Source organism: Cygnus olor (genome assembly GCF_009769625.2).
Source record: "Cygnus olor isolate bCygOlo1 chromosome W unlocalized genomic scaffold, bCygOlo1.pri.v2 SUPER_W4, whole genome shotgun sequence".
Classification (NCBI taxonomy): Eukaryota; Metazoa; Chordata; class Aves; order Anseriformes; family Anatidae; genus Cygnus; species Cygnus olor.
In genome coordinates this window covers 295,312-310,695 of record NW_024429075.1, presented here as the reverse complement: position 1 = coordinate 310,695, position 15,384 = coordinate 295,312, and the positions used below count along the sequence as shown (strand labels likewise).

Below are 15,384 nucleotides of genomic sequence, written 5' to 3'. Positions count from 1 at the left end.
ATTTATCAGAAGCTCTTGTTCTTTGAAGATATAAGTCTCTGGATTAACATTTAATCACTTTGCAAAGACAAGTTGAGGAGATTCTTTAGTTACTTGTAGGTCACACCCACCCCGTTTTTTTCTGACTGGCTTTTACATGGCAGTTACTGCTGCTTATTTTCTCTAAGAAATAGTGGCGGGGGGGGGGGGGGGGAATAGCTCTGATGAATTTGAGATGCTTTTGAGTGCTTCTAATGGTGCCTTGGAAGATTTAACATCTTAAGTTGAGAGCTCCCTCCTGGCTTTGCCCTAAAAGCACTAATTGAAGAGTGATACTCCAATGAGATTTTTTTATTTTTTAAGGAAAGGGATTACAGGTATTTGCATTCTTTCACAACTTCAGAGTAAAAAATAATTTTCTGGTATGTTATGTGAAAGCTTGTTTTCTATGCTATGTCATAAGTGTCCAAAGCCCTCATAACAGCTTACTTTATACACTTGTTTTTTTGGTGCAGATCCATCAAGGCACAGTCCCTGTCTCATACACAGTGACAACAGTGGCACAGCATGGAATTCCACTTTGTACAACCCAGCACATACCAGCCTGCAGCACACAGCAGGTCCCAGGTTGTTCTGTGGCATTCAGTGACCAGCACCTTCCTATCTGTAGTGTGCCTCCTCCAGTAAGTTTGGTTTAATTATATTGATTCTGGACTTAGGAGATGGGAAGCCCAGAGTTTCACTACCCATACAGCTTTCTCCGATGTAAAATAAAAACTATAATTTCCAGGGGTAGATTGTAATGGTCTAAGAGTGTAAGACAGAGCTAGTAAACGTATTGAGCTTTCCTGCACCCTTCATAAAGTTATACCATCTTCTCATGTTTTTTTTTGACTAAAAATGGATACTGGTTTATGATCTGGCCTCTTATCCTATCCATTAGCAGTTATACATTCAGATGCTTAGAGGAAAAGACTTTCAAAGATGATCAAATACTATCAGGAAGCTCACCTAGAGCTTTTATCTGGAAATGGTCTTATAAAATGTTAGCTTTTAAGAGTTTTTACAGGTAACAGCTCTTTATGAAAGACAAGCAAGGAAGCAGAGGGGATTGCCCTTTACATGAAGTGACAGCTCAAGCATATAGAGCTCTTTTATGGAATGGGTGACAGGCTGTTTGAGAACTTGTGTGTCAGGAAAAGAGGAGAGGCTAGTACGGGGTGATATCATGGTGGGAGCTTGTTGCAGACCACCTGATCATCGTGAAGAAGGGGACAAGGCCTTCTTTAAACAACCCAAGGGAGTTTCCAGATTACAGACCCTGGTTCTGTCCCTGGAGGACTTTAAACTCCCTGACATCTGCTGGAAGGGCAATACTGGGACAAAAACAGTCCAGGAGGCTTCTGGAGGGTGTTGCAGGGGTGATGATGATGAAAGCTTCTTAATACAGGTACTTGATGGGACAATTGGGGTGATGCTGGATCTGCTCCTTGTGAACAATGAATAACTGTTTGAGGATGTGGTAATCAGTGGCAGCCTTGACTGTAGTAGCCATGAAAAAGTGGAGCTCAAGATCCTGAGAGGAGTGAGGAAAGCAAGAAGCATAGTACAGACCTTGCATTTCAGGAAAGCAGACTTGAACTTTTTCAGGGGATTAGTGAATAGGATCTGGTGGGGAGTCAGCTCTGAAGTACATAGGAGTTTCAGAGAGCTTTCAGGTCTTCAAGGACTTCCTCCTTCAAACACAAGAACAGTCCATCTGAATACTTGTGAAAATGAATAGATGGATCTGGAGTCCATCTTGGCTAAGTAGGGAACTCATGAGTGAGCTCCAATGCAAAAAGGATGTATACAGGAGGTGGAAGCAAGGACAGGCAACAGAGGCAGAATATAGGAACATTGCCTGGCCATGTGAGGATAGGAACCAAAACTCAGGTATTGTTGATTCTTGTGATGGACATCAAGGGTAACAAGAGCTTGTACTGCTATGTTATTGGTAAAAGGGTGAACAAGGAAAATGTGGGTCCATTGCTGAATGTGGTGGTTGATTTAGTGACAGTGGAGGCAGATGAGGTTTAGATATTCAATGCTTTCTCTGCCTTGATCTTTACTAACAAGGTCTCCCAGGCCTTTGTGCCTAGAGACTTGGTTCAAGGAGGACAAGAGATACCAGTAGTGGAGGAGGATTGAGTCAGATCTCTTGAGAAATCCTTACAAGTCCATGAGATACATCTGTTTTGGTTTTAAACAAAGTGACAGTGTGTAGGCTAAATGGATTTGGATACCAAAGCACTTTAATCACAAATATATGTAATTTTACAAATTGCACAACTTCCCTGTGTCATGGAGGAGATGGTGCAGTGAGAAAGAGAAGTCAGGCAGGTCAGCATAGTGGTTTCTAACATGACCTCCTCCTTCTGCAGGAGAGGTGGTGTAGTCCTGAAGAGAGCTCAGGTAGGTCAGCATGTTGGTTCCTGTCATGCTGTGCTATAGTCCTGGCACAGAGTCATGAGGTTTCTCTAAGATCTTTTCCACTCCCTGGGTTCCTTGAAGTTGGAGAGATGGTTCTGCGTCCCAGTGTAAGGTCATGGGGCTTTCCTTCCTGGAGTCTTTTAAGAAACTCTTGGTCACTCCAGTGTTCTTGTACATCCTTAGTTATAGGACTGGGTAAAGAATACCTCATCAATTAGTCTGTCCAAATTGTGCTGTCATTTTCAGACTTGCTATCACAGTGATTGGCACTCACAATCTGCTCATTCTGGACACTTTGCACTTCTTGATGATTAACAAATTGTTTACATTAGTGTGGCTATCTATTTTCCTGAGCACACCAAAACTATTCTGTTTGTGATAGGTGGCAGATCATATTTTGTCTACTTCTACTACTGAGAAAAATCAATTAAAGTTCATGGGCTTATGCTAATAGCTATGCTAGCTAGGACTACCATGCTAACTGCTATAGCATCCAAGAATGCTGAGAGTTGGCTGATGTCACTGTGAGGCTGTTCATCATCGTTGAAACATTGTGGAAATGGTGTGTGTGTGTGTGTGTGTGTGTATGCGTGTCCCAATAATTGCAGAGCAGTTGCATCCATCTTCAAAAAGGGCAATAAGGGGGATCCAGGGAACTACAGCCTGGTCAGCTCCACTTCAGTCCCTGGGAAAATTATGGAATGTGTCTTCTTGGAATGCATTTCTGGGCACATGAAAGAGGAGGTCATTGGGAAGAGCCAGAATGGGTTTACCAAGAGTAAATCACACTTGACCAACCCGATTACCATCTATGATGAAATAACTGGCCTGGTAGACAAGGGAAGAGCAAAGGAGGTGATTTACCTTGACTTCAGAAAGGCTTTCGATGTCATCTCTCACAGCGTCCCCAAGTTGGGACATTATAGTCTAGGTGGGTGAAAATCTGACTGAATCTTCAGGCACAGAGGGTAGTAGTTAATGGCTGATGCTCTACATGGGGGACCCAGTAACAAGTAGAGTTGCCTGGGGTCTATCCTGGAACCATTTCTGTTCAATATTTTTCTCAGAGACCTGGAGGAGACAGATTGTGCCTCATCAATTTTGTGAACATTGCTGAACTAGGAGGTTCAGTTGATACAGTCAAGAGCAAGACTGCCATTAAATGGTCCAGACTGAGAAGTGGCTGGCTGGGGGAAAGCTCTGCTGAAAAGGTTCTGGGGATTCTGGTGAACTGTAAGCTAAATATGAGCCAGCAGTTTGCTCTGGAAGTGAGTCTAACAGTGTCCTGGGCTGTATCAACAGAAGTGTAACTAGTAGTCTGAGGGAAGTGATATTATTCCCTTTTAATCCGTACTTCTTAAACAGCATCTGGAATACTGTGTCCAGTTTTGGGCCTCTTAATAAAAGACATGTACAAATTGAAACAAGTCCATCAGAGAGACACCAGGTCTATGGACTGGAGCACATGCCCTATGAGGAGAAGCTGAGGGAGCTGGACTTGTTCAGCCTGGAAAAGAGAAGGCATTAAGAAGGAGAGGTGTGTAATAGCAGCCTTTCAGTAGCAAAGAAGAGGTTACTGAGGAGATGGAGCCAGGCTTGTGTTGCAGGTGAATGAGAGAAACAAGTGCTCATCATGAAGTTAATCAAAAGAATGTATTAAACAGAAATCAATAATTAAGCAGAGATAGCAGTCAAACACTCTATTATGGTTAACCAGCAGTCAAACCCTCTACTACTTACTACATGCCTACTGATTAAGCCAGCTCAATGTATATAAAGTGTCGCTTAAGCTCCATATAAAGAAATGTTGCATGCATATAGAAATGTCGCTCACCTTGCTGTAAACATCAGATGCTGGGTAAGCGATCTCTCAGCCTCGAGGAGTAACCTTGAAAGACATCCCTGCTCAAGGGGAGATCGTCATGCAGCCTGTTGCCATACAGGAGAGCTCAAAGGGCTCTGGTGGTTGCAAATATTTACAGCATAAAGTTGTTGACTTGTAGTCAAATTTCCTTTTATGGTTGTGCAGTAGGTACTGTTTTTCTCTCTTTCTCTTATCAGCAGTGTCTCAACTACATGAGCTCTGCACAGGAAATCATGTCCCTGGGCAATACAATTTACAATGTTTGTGTAACCCAGTTGGCTCCAGTTAGGCCTACTCATCAGCAGTGCCTGAAACAGGGTACTGCTAGAATGAAACTGTGTGTGTGTGTGATGCTCCTATCACAGCTTGTTACTGAGGTACATGGTGGAAGAGCAAGTGGTCATAAAGAAAAACGTGGAAGGTTCTGAATGGGTGTAAGGGGAGGGGGTGAGCATGTTTATTTTGAGGAAATTAAGCATTGAAACAGGGGCTCAGAGAGGTGGTAGTATATCTATCCTTGGAGGCTTTCAAGCCCCAGCTAGAGAAAGCCCAGAGAAATCTGGTCTGACCTTATTAGCTGACTGTTTTGAACAGGACTTTGGACTACAGACATCCTGAGACACCTTCCCTTCAATTTTTTCTTTAATAATGTTGTGTTACCACATTCTGCTAGGAGTTGGAATAAACAACTAGGTAATTTTTGCCAGTCTAGAACTTGAAAGAATGTGAATGCTTGGATGAGTCCCATGGGATGTTGTGGTTTAACCCGGTTGGCAGCTAAGCACCACACAGCCGTTTGCTCACCTTCCCCCCTCCCTCTCTGGGATGGGGGAAGAGAAACAGGAAAATGAAGCCTGTGGATTGAGATAGAGACAGTTTATTAGGACAGAAAAGAAAAGGAAAATAATAATAATAATGATAATGGTACTACTACTAATAATGTGTACAAAACAAGTGATGCACAATACAATTGCTCACCACCTGCTGACCGATGCCCAGCCTATCCCCGAGCAACCGGTTCCCCCACCCTGGCCAGCCCCCCCATATTAATTGTTCAGCATGACGTCAGATGGTATGGAATACCCCTTTGGCCAGTTTGGGTCAGCTGTCCTGGGTCTGTCCCCTCCCAGCTCCTGCTGCATCCCCAGCCTGCCCGCTGGCAGGACAGAGCGAGAAGCTGAAAAGTCCTTGGCTTGGTGTAAGCACTGCTCTGCAACAATTAAAACATCAGCGTGTTATCAACACTCTTCTCATCCTAAATCCCAAACACAGCACCCTACCAGCTACTAGGAGGAAAATTAACTCTATCCTAGCTGAAACCAGGACAGGGATAAGGCCCAGGAGGGAAGAGGGGCACAAGAAAGTTGGTTAATATTCAAGGATCACAGTATTGGGTTTGCATGGTAAGGGTTTGGTAGCAGGGGGCTGCAGGGGTGGCCTCTGTGAGACAGAAGCTGCCCCATGCTAGATAAGGGCCAGTTTCAGCTGTGTCCAAAAGGGACCAGAGCTGAGCCAATGAGAGACATTGGTTGTGAAGAAGTTTGACTCCTAGAGTCAGTCAGCCAGTGCCCAGCTCTCTTAGTCAATATCGTCTTAACCCGGTGTGGAGTAGTAACTATGAGACGACCCCCAAAGGTTAATTTCCTGCTTGCTTCCCCCAGAATAGCAGTTGCTGCTACAGCTTGGAGACACTCAGGCCATCCTCTGGAAACTGGGTCCAGCAGTTTAAAGAACTAAGCCATTGGCTGCCACTTATCCCCCCCACTCCCGGGCGAATACTCCCAATGCTGCTCCCCGATCCACAGTAGAGAACAGATAAAAAGGCTTATTTAATGTGGGAAGAGCTAAGACTGGTGGTGTGATTAAGCTCTGCTTCAATTTTTTCTAATAACTCCTTTTCCTCTTCTGTCCATTCAAGTATATTAGACTCCTCCTCTAATAATTTAAGACACAACCCTTTTGTCTTCTGAGCATATGCTTCTATCAATTATCGACAATATCCCATTAACCCCAAAAACTTTCTCAGTTCTTTCTTAGTTTTGGGTAGGGGTAGCTCAACAGTTCCCTGAATCCTCTCTGGATTTATTCTTCATTTTCCCTCAGACACTAGATGGATGCCCTAAATACTTGACTTCTCTTTCCACATACTGCAATTTATTTTTTGATACTCTCAAGCCCTGTTTTCCCAGAAAGTTGAATAGCTTGTTAGTGGCTTCCTTCACAACTGTTTTCTCCTGTCCTGACAATAAAAGCTCATCTACATATTGTAACAGTAACACCCCTTCCGGCATATGGAATTGATCCAAAATCTGTCCTAGAACTTGCCCAAATAAATTCGGTGACTCTGTAAACCCCTGAGGTAATACTCTCCATCTGTATTTTTGCTTCTGCTCCATTTCAGGGTCTTCCCACTCAAAGGTGAACATATCTTTGCTCTCAGGATCTGAGGGCACCCCATTAATAACACCGATATTCCAGTCTAACAACTTACTATTCCAGTGGCCAATTTCATCATCAAATCCCTTCCAAAAAGTTAGTCCATTCCTTGGGTACATACAATAATTGCCCAGTGATCATTTTATCCCCTAGTCTCAGCTTGGTGTCCCCAAAAAGTAGCACTGTTATCCCAGTCCCTTCTACCCCCATCACCTTCAGGGCTTCATTAGTTAAATTAAGGCCTGATACTTTACGGGCCAGCAATGACCTAGCTGCCCCAGTGTATTAGGTTTATATGGCAAGGTTCTGGTAGCCGTGGGCTTGCAGCGGTGGCCTCTGTGAGAAGAATCCAGCAGCTGCCCCATGTTAGATAAGGGCCGGTTTCATCTGGCTCCAAAGGGGCCCACTGCTGCCTTGAGCCAAGCCGTGAGCCACGCAATTTGTGCCTCTGTGAGAGCATATTTAAGAAAGGGAAAAAAACCTGCTGCACCAGAGCAGCTGGGAGGGAGAGGGGTGAGAAACAGCCCAGCAGAGACCAAGGTCAGTGAAGAAGGAGGGGGAGGAGGTGCTCCAGGCACCGGAGCTGAAGTTTCCCTGTGGCCTGTGGGGAGGCCCATGGTGGAGCAGGCCGTCCCCCTGCAGCCCATGGGTACAATGGTGGTGCAGATCTCCACACTGCAGCCCGTGGAGGAGCCCACAGGAGCAGACTGCAGGCCAGACCTGTAGCCCGTGGAGAGGAGACCACGCAGGAGCAGGTGATCTGGCAGGAGCTGCTGCCCGTGGGGACCCATGCTGGAGCAAACTGCTGCTGATGAATGGACCCTGTGGTACAGACCCATACTGGAGCAGTTCCTGAAGAGCTGCTGCCTGTGGGAAGCCCACGCAGGATCAGTTTGGGAAGGACTGTATTCCGTGGGAGGGACCCAACGTTGGAGCAGGGGAAGAAAGTGACTGAGAAGGAGCATCAGAGACAAGGCATTATAGACGGACCACAACCCCCATTCTTCATTCAGGGGGAGGATGTAGAAGACAGTGGATGAGAGGGGAAGGTGTTTTGAGTTTGCTTTTAGCTTCTCACTGTTCTAGTCTGTTAGTGATAGGCAATAAATTATATTAATCTCCCTATGCTGAGTCTTTTGCCTGTGATGGTAATTGGTGATTTATCTCCCTGACCTTATCTCAACCCTTGAGCCCTTTTCCATCGTATTTTCTCCCCCTGTTCCTTCGAGGAGGGGGAGTGAGAGAGCAACTATGGTGGAATTCAGCTGTGTAGCAGGGTAGAACCACCACAGTCGCCTCCTCCAAGCTCAAGAGCAATGCATCCCAACAAAGAGGAAGTCAGGCATAAATGCCTGCATGGATGTACAAGGAGCTCCTGGACAAATTCAAGGACAAAAAGGAAGCCTATAGAGAGTGGAAGCAAGGTTGGGTAACCTGGGAGGAATGCAGAGACATTGTCTGAGCATCTGAGCATCCAGGGTTGAAATTAGGAAAGTTAAAGCCCAAAAGGAAGCCTATAAGTACATAGGTGACAAAAGGAAGAGTAGAGTAACTGTGGGCCCACTGCTCAATGAAATGGGGGAGCTGGTTACACAAGACAGGGAAAAAGCCAGGGTACTGAATGCTTTCTTTGCCTCGGTCTTTATTAGCAAGAACGGCCTTCAGGAATCTGAGACTCCAGAGACCAGGGGGGAAGTCTGGAGCAAGGAAGATATACCTTAGGTGGAGGAGGACCAGCTCAGGGAAAATGTAAGCAAACTGGATATTCATAAGTCCACGGGCCCTAATGGGATGCACCCACAAGCACTGAGGAAGCTCATGCATCATTGCGAGGCCACTCTTGATAATCTTTGGTCAATCATGGCAACTAGAAGTACCTGAAGACTGGAGGAAAGCAAATGTCCCTCCTGTCTTCAAGAAAGGCAAGGAGGAGGACCTGGGGAACTGGCCAGTCAGTCTCACCTTGATCCCTGGGAAGGTGATGGAGCAGGTAATCCTGGAAAACAGGATTTCCAGGCACATGAAGGAGAAGAAAATCATCAGGAGCAGTCGGCATGGATTCACCAAGGGGAAGTCATGCTTGACCTACCTAATAATCTTCTACAATGAAATGACTGGCCGAGTAGATGGCACAGAGACACAAATGCACATGCATACATCTGGACATGCTCCTGTGCAACTTGCTCTATGTCGCCCTGCTTGAGCAGGTGGGGTTGGACCAGATGACATCCAGAGATCCCTTCCAACCTCAACCATTCTGTGATTCTGTGATTTTGTGAATATTTTTCCTAGGAATTTTCATGTATCAGCTGGTAGAAGATACTTTTCAGTCGTATTTTACTATACGACTTACTGTGAAAGTATCATCATTAAATGCTAACAGAGCACCAGGGCCACAAGAGTGAAGTGGGAACGCTCTGCTTCAAGAAGTTTAATTGATACAAATGGAGATTGCAAAGCAACCTTGGAAGAATCACAGCTACTTTTTTTGTTTGTTTTTGAATATAAATTAGGAGTTAATTAAACATGGTGTTCACAAGCCCAGTAACCATTTGCTTTACCAGTTATTTCTGTTGTGCGGGAATCTTTTTGTAATGAATGTAGTCTTGGATCATCCAAGTGTTTTTGTTCTTGGTACTGTCGGCTCTGTGCAGGCTGGGTTCTCATTGGTAGTATGTAACACAGCTTTTCCCATGCTACTGCTATGTTTATGTTCTCTAACCCAGAGATATGAAGAAAAAGTCTTTGACAGTGAAACAGAACTTTAGATGTGGCCACATGTTTCTGTGTGTACTGCTAATATTTTTTTTCCCTAACTGTGAAGCAGCTAAATTGAAGGGTGAGGGGCAGTACTTTGGATTCATGTTTTCCAGATGCCTTTGATTTCTCCATCAGAGATGACAGCTTCTCTCTGGCATGCTGCTTGTCAATCTGTTGATAGCATTTCCTCTTTGTTCCTTTGTTAACAAACTTGAGTCCTGTGTAAGGAGCAGAATCTTTAAAAAATCGTTCATATAATAGATTTTCATTAATGTTTTTATTTTTCCCTAAGATTGTTTCTTCCTCTCCCTTACATTTTGTATTTGGTGTTTCAGTTTAGAGACCTGAGTATTTACTGCTTGATATATTCCTGTACTCAAAGTAGTCTCAAAAGGAACTACCCACAGAGATGAAGTGATATTTGCAAAGTAAATTCAGCAGGGCAGAAATCTAACAGGTCCTAAGAAGTTCTGAGGAACAACAGAGGTAAATCTAAAAAGGTGTTTCAGGGCCTGAGGCAATGCAAACAACTGTTTGGATTATGATCCCTTCCTCTCCTTCTGGAAACTATTTAACTGATCAGTGCTATTTTAAAGTATTTAATAATTTTTTTAGTCTCTCTCTCTCTGTCTGTGTGCACATCTCTGTCTCTCGTCCTCTGTGTCTGTCTGTTCACGAGTGCATCTCTCTCTTCCTCCATATCTGTGCACACCTGTCTCTGTTGCTCTCTATTTCTCTGTGTCTATGTGCACCTGCAGCTCTATCAGTGTGTCTCTGTCCCTCTACACCTGTGTGCATGTGCGTCTCTTGGTCTCTCTTCCCCTGCATCTGTGTGTGTGCACGTGTCTCTCCCTGGCTCACTCACTCACTCTGCCTGTCTCTTTCTGCATCTGCATCTGTGTGCATCCATGTCTGTATGCACGCATCTCTCGGTTTCGCTTTCTCTGCATCTGTGTGAGCGCATTCTCTCTTCCTCAGTATCTGCACACACGTCTGTCTCTCCCTGCATCTGCACATACATATCTTGGTTTCTGTCTGCCTCTGTGTGCGTACACAAATTGCTCTCTGTGTGTGCATGTTTCTCTGTCTCTGCATCTGTGTATGTGTGCAAGTCTCTGTCTCGCTTCCTCTGAGTCTGTGCGTGCACATACATCTCACTCTACACGTGTGTGTACATCTCTCTTCCTTCTCGTCAATGTGCTGGCATGTCTCGCTGCATCTGCATACATGTATGGTGGTCTCTCCCCGCCCCCCTCTTGCCCCATGTGCACCTCTCTGGCTCTCCCACGACATTTGTGTGTGTGGTGCTCTGTCTCCTCTGCACCTGCATGTCTATCTGCCCCTTCCTCTGTGGCAGTAAGCACATGTCCCTCTCTGTATCTGCGTGCGTATTTCTCTCTCTCTCTTTCTGTGTCTCTCTGCACCTGTGTGCACACATGTGCCTCTGTTTCCTTTCCTCTGTGCCTGTTCATGTGCACCTGTCTCTCCCCCTCTGCATCTGTGTGCATCTCTGCTTCTCTCTGCATCTGTGCACGTGCGCACATCTCCTCCCACCACTCTGCATCTGTGCATGCACGCATCTGTCTCTCTCTCTGCCTGTCTCTGTCTCTTTCTGTGTATGTGCACATGCACCTCTGTCTCTTCTACTCTGCATGTGTATGCATCTCTCTACTCCTGTGTATGTTTTCAGCCATGTCACTCCAACTGTGTGTGTGTGCATGCCTGTCTCTCTCTGCATCTATGTGCACTTGTATTTCTTTGCTGTTCTTCCTCTGAACGAATCTGTGCAAGCCTCTCTTGGTTGCTCTTCCTCTGCATCTGTGTGTGCTCATGTCTGTCTCTGCACCTGCATGCATGCCCAACTGTATGTGCATGCCTCTGCCTCGCTCCCTCTGTATGTGCATGCCTCTGCCCCCCCCCCCTTGCCTGTGCACATCTCTCTCTCTCCTCCTCTGCCTCTAGCCACGTGTATGTTTCTGTCTGCACGTGCATCTCTCTTCCTCCCTGTCTCTGCAGGCATGTCTCTGCAAGCACATCTTCCCCCCATTTGAGCACATCTCTATCTTCCTCTGCATCGGTGTGTGTCTATCTCTGTGCTTGTGTGCATGCTCATTTGCATCTGTGTGCACGTGTCTGTGTGTGCATGTGAATCTGTGCATGCATGTTTCTGTGTGATCACATCTTACATCTTACTTCCTACATGTCTGTGTGCAGGCATGTTTCTCTGCATGTGTGCACATCTTTCTCTGTTCCTCCCTGCCTGTATTTGTGCATGTTTCTCTTCCTCTGCATCTCTGTCCACACATTTCTCTCTCTCTCTCCTCCTTTGCATCAGTGTGCATACATCTCTGTGTCTGTGTGCATGCATCTATGTATCTGTCTCTTGCTTCCTCTGTGCCAATGCACGTACATTCCTCTGTCTCTCAGCCTCTCTATGGCTCTATCTGCACCTGTGTGCCTACACCGCCCTGTCCCTCTTCTTCTGTGCTTGACTGCACAAACATTTATTGTTTGCTCTTCACTTGTGTGTGCGCCTATCTGTCCCTGTCTCTCTCTCTTTCTCTGTCGCTGCGTCTCTGTGTGTCTCTGCATATGCAGCTATCTCTCTTCCTCTGTGTATGTGCACATGCCTCTCTGTCTCTCGTCCTCTCTGTCTGAATCTGAGCACCTTTCTCTTTTCCTTAGCATCTGTATGCACATCTCTGCCTCTCTCTGCATTTGTGCACATGCCTGTCTTTTTCTGTGTGCACGCATCTCTTCCTCTGCATCTGTGGGCAGGTGTGTCCTGCTGCATCTTTGTGTGCCTGTCTCTGCATTTGTGTGTACCCGCCTGTCTCTCTTCCTCTGCCTCTGCACACATGCATGTGTCTGTGTGAACGTCCTCCCCCTCCTCTGTGTGCAGGTGTATCTTCCTGTGTCTGTGCGCGCGTCTCTCTCTCTCTCTCTCTCTCTCTGCCTCTTGGTGCCTGTGTACACACGTCTCTCTTTTCCTGCATGTGCATGTGCATCTCTGTCTTTTTGTCTCCCTCCACATCTGTGTGCACAGGCGTGTCCCCAGCCCCCACTTGCATGTATGTGCATGCCTGTCTCCCTGTACATGTGCACATGCATCTCTGTATCTTTCTCTTTCTCCATGTCTGCATGCCTGTTCATATCTGTCTCTTCCTCTGAACCTGTGCACACACCTGTATCTCTGCATCTCTGCACGTCTCTCTTCCCCCCCCCCCTTTGCACCTGTGTGTCTGCCTCAATGCCTCTCTTCTTCTACGTTCAAGTGCCCACGTCTCTGTATCCCTTTATCGGTGTCTGTGTGCATATCTCTGTGCACACACTCCTGTCTCAGACTCCCTGCGCTTGTGAGCATGTCGGTTTCAGTCTTGCTCTCTCTGTTATTCTCTGTGCCTGTGCACCCATGTGTCTGTCTCTCCCTCAGTGCCTCATCTCTGCCTCTCTTTTTGTGCCAATGCTCCTCTGTCTTCCTCTGCGTGCATGCACATCTCTGCCCCATTCTGTCTCTCATGCACAGTATTTGTGCATGCCTGTTTCTGTCCCTCTCTCTGTCACTGTGTGCCTGCTTGTGCCTCTTCTCTTTGTGTCTGTGCACACCTCTCTCTTCCTCTGCATCTTTGCACACGCACCTCTCTCTGCCCGTCCTCATTTGCATCTGTGCATGCACCGCTTTCTCTTCCTCTGTGCGCTGGTCTCTCTTGCTCTCTCTGTCTGTGACTGTGCACCTCTCTTTTGCTGAAACTGTACATGCGCTTTTGTTTTTTTTCCCCACACTCTGCATCTATATGCATGCACCTCTCTCTTTACCTCCCTTTGTACTTGCCTCTGTGTGTGTCTGTGTACCTCAGTCTCTTCCTCTGCGTCCATGTGTGCGTGTATCTGTGTTTATCCCTGTCTCTGTCTCTCTCAGCATCTGCGGACGTGCGTCTCACTTCCTCTGTAAACACAAGCATGCATGAGTACTGCCTGTTGTTATAAATGACTGAGTCCCAAATAGGATTGCAATCAAAGTTTACAATTTATTAATCGAATAGAGGCAAGCAAACAGCGCTGGGTGCACCGGGAGTCTCTGCTCCACCAAGACGCACACCCGTTACATAAAGCGGCTGGTTTTTATGCTCCTAGGCTAATACATATTCATTACTACTTCTAAAAGAGGTAGGGTCCCAGGCTTTGTCCTTCAGTTGTCCTTCAGCTCCTCCTTCCTCCTTAGTTGGTAACCTCTGTGCGGGATGTGCAACGTCCTGTGCAGAGTCAGCAGTTTTCTCTAAAAACCCCTTTGTTCTCTTATCACCTAGACCCGGGCCTCAATGTTAACCCTTCAAATCCCTTAGTGACACGAATTGCTGGACCATTCCTTACACTGTCTTCCTCTCTGTGCACACAACTCCCCGTGGCTCTCTTGTCCATGCTCGTCATTCTATGCCTCTCCACGCCTCCCTGCTGCTCTCTCTTTCTGCCATGCACGCCCTTTCTCGCTCTCTCTTGCCAGCCCCCTTCTGCTCCCTCTCTCTTGTGCACACTGCCTCTGTATCACCCTCCCCTGACTGCACTGAATGAGAGACAGTCTCTCATTCTTGCTCTTTCTCAGCTCCTCCCACACCCTTTCCTCAACCCTCTCTGTCTCTTCCTCGCAAGAGCTCTCACCCCCCTTCTCCCTTTCTCATCCATACTTGCCCTCTTTCTCCTTGTCTCTTGCTCTCCCTCCTCCGCTCCTGCTCTCCCCCCCTCTCCCCTTACTTATCTCCCTCTTGCTTTCACCCCTTTCTTTGCTCCTCTCTCACCCTCTCCCTGTCCCTCTCCCTGTCCCTGTCCCTCTCCCTGTCCCTCTCCCTGTCCCTGTCCCTCTCCCTCTCCCTCTCCCTCCTAATGATCTTGGTTTTTCCTTTTCATGTTTTCTTCCTCTCATTCTGTTTTTCTCATGTTTTCTCTTGCTCCCTCTGTCTCCCTTTGTGACATGGTCTGGAAAAATCAGTCTGTAAAATGAAAACTTTTCAATAAACTTCTGAAAAGATTTTCTATAATTACAATGGTTGCTTATTTTTTGTACTAGATATCAATGTACATTCTAGTTTTACATAAAAATAATGATTTTTTTTTTCAGAATATAACATAAAGTGGAGACTTGGTTGACAGGTCCTCTTATTGTAATATTGGTTGGGGAATAGATTCTGTTTCTTCGGTATTGAATAACTATGGATTAAGGCAATAGATTTGAAAGCCTGAAGGACCTTTAACATATACTCTAACCTCATGTATAACATGCATTATAGAATGTTGCTCGATAATCTTTATGCAATACCCTTAACTTATAGTTGAAACTATAATGATTTTTATTTAGTCTTGGTTTTTATATAAACTGATGAACTGTCTTTTAATATTTCCAAAAGTACCTCCTACGTGTTTTATAGAATGCTATGTTCCATTGTACCTGCATATTTATTATATATTTCAGAGGATCATTTGAGGTAAATTAGTATTTAGATCATCTGGGTGTAAAGATCAATTTGGGGTCATCACCACAGTAAATGAGGTTGGAAGTGGGGCAGTGAAGTTTAATGTTTAAAAACTGTCTAATAAACATCCTTGTTTACATAAGAGAACTGATGCTTATTTTTAAAAAGCCCATTTTGAGTTGTACTTTTAATGGTCAGAAACATAAAAGGAATGCCTGATTAAAAAGCAGTTGAAAGAATGCAAATTTGGGGTCTCGTTTCTGTATGTGTAGACCTGGAAGTGAAACTGAGTACTTTCATGAAGTCCCTACCAACACCTTGACTCCTGAGTTAAAACTTGAGTGATCCACAATATCTTTTGGATATGTAACTTCAGAAAGGAGAGAGGGTCTGCTTTTATTGGAAACT

The 15,384-nt window shown here is 45.6% G+C and overlaps 1 protein-coding gene across 1 annotated transcript in view; it reads left to right on the top strand.

Annotated features, from left to right (window-relative positions):
• The first annotated feature begins 534 nt into the window (after positions 1-534).
• Positions 535-15,384, top strand: part of LOC121062966 (E3 ubiquitin-protein ligase RNF38-like) — a 29,014-nt gene continuing 14,164 nt past the window's right edge. Inside the window, exon 1 of the mRNA XM_040543273.1 lies at positions 535-662. The gene's annotated coding sequence lies outside the window, so the exon portion shown is untranslated. The remainder of the gene's footprint in view (positions 663-15,384) is intronic.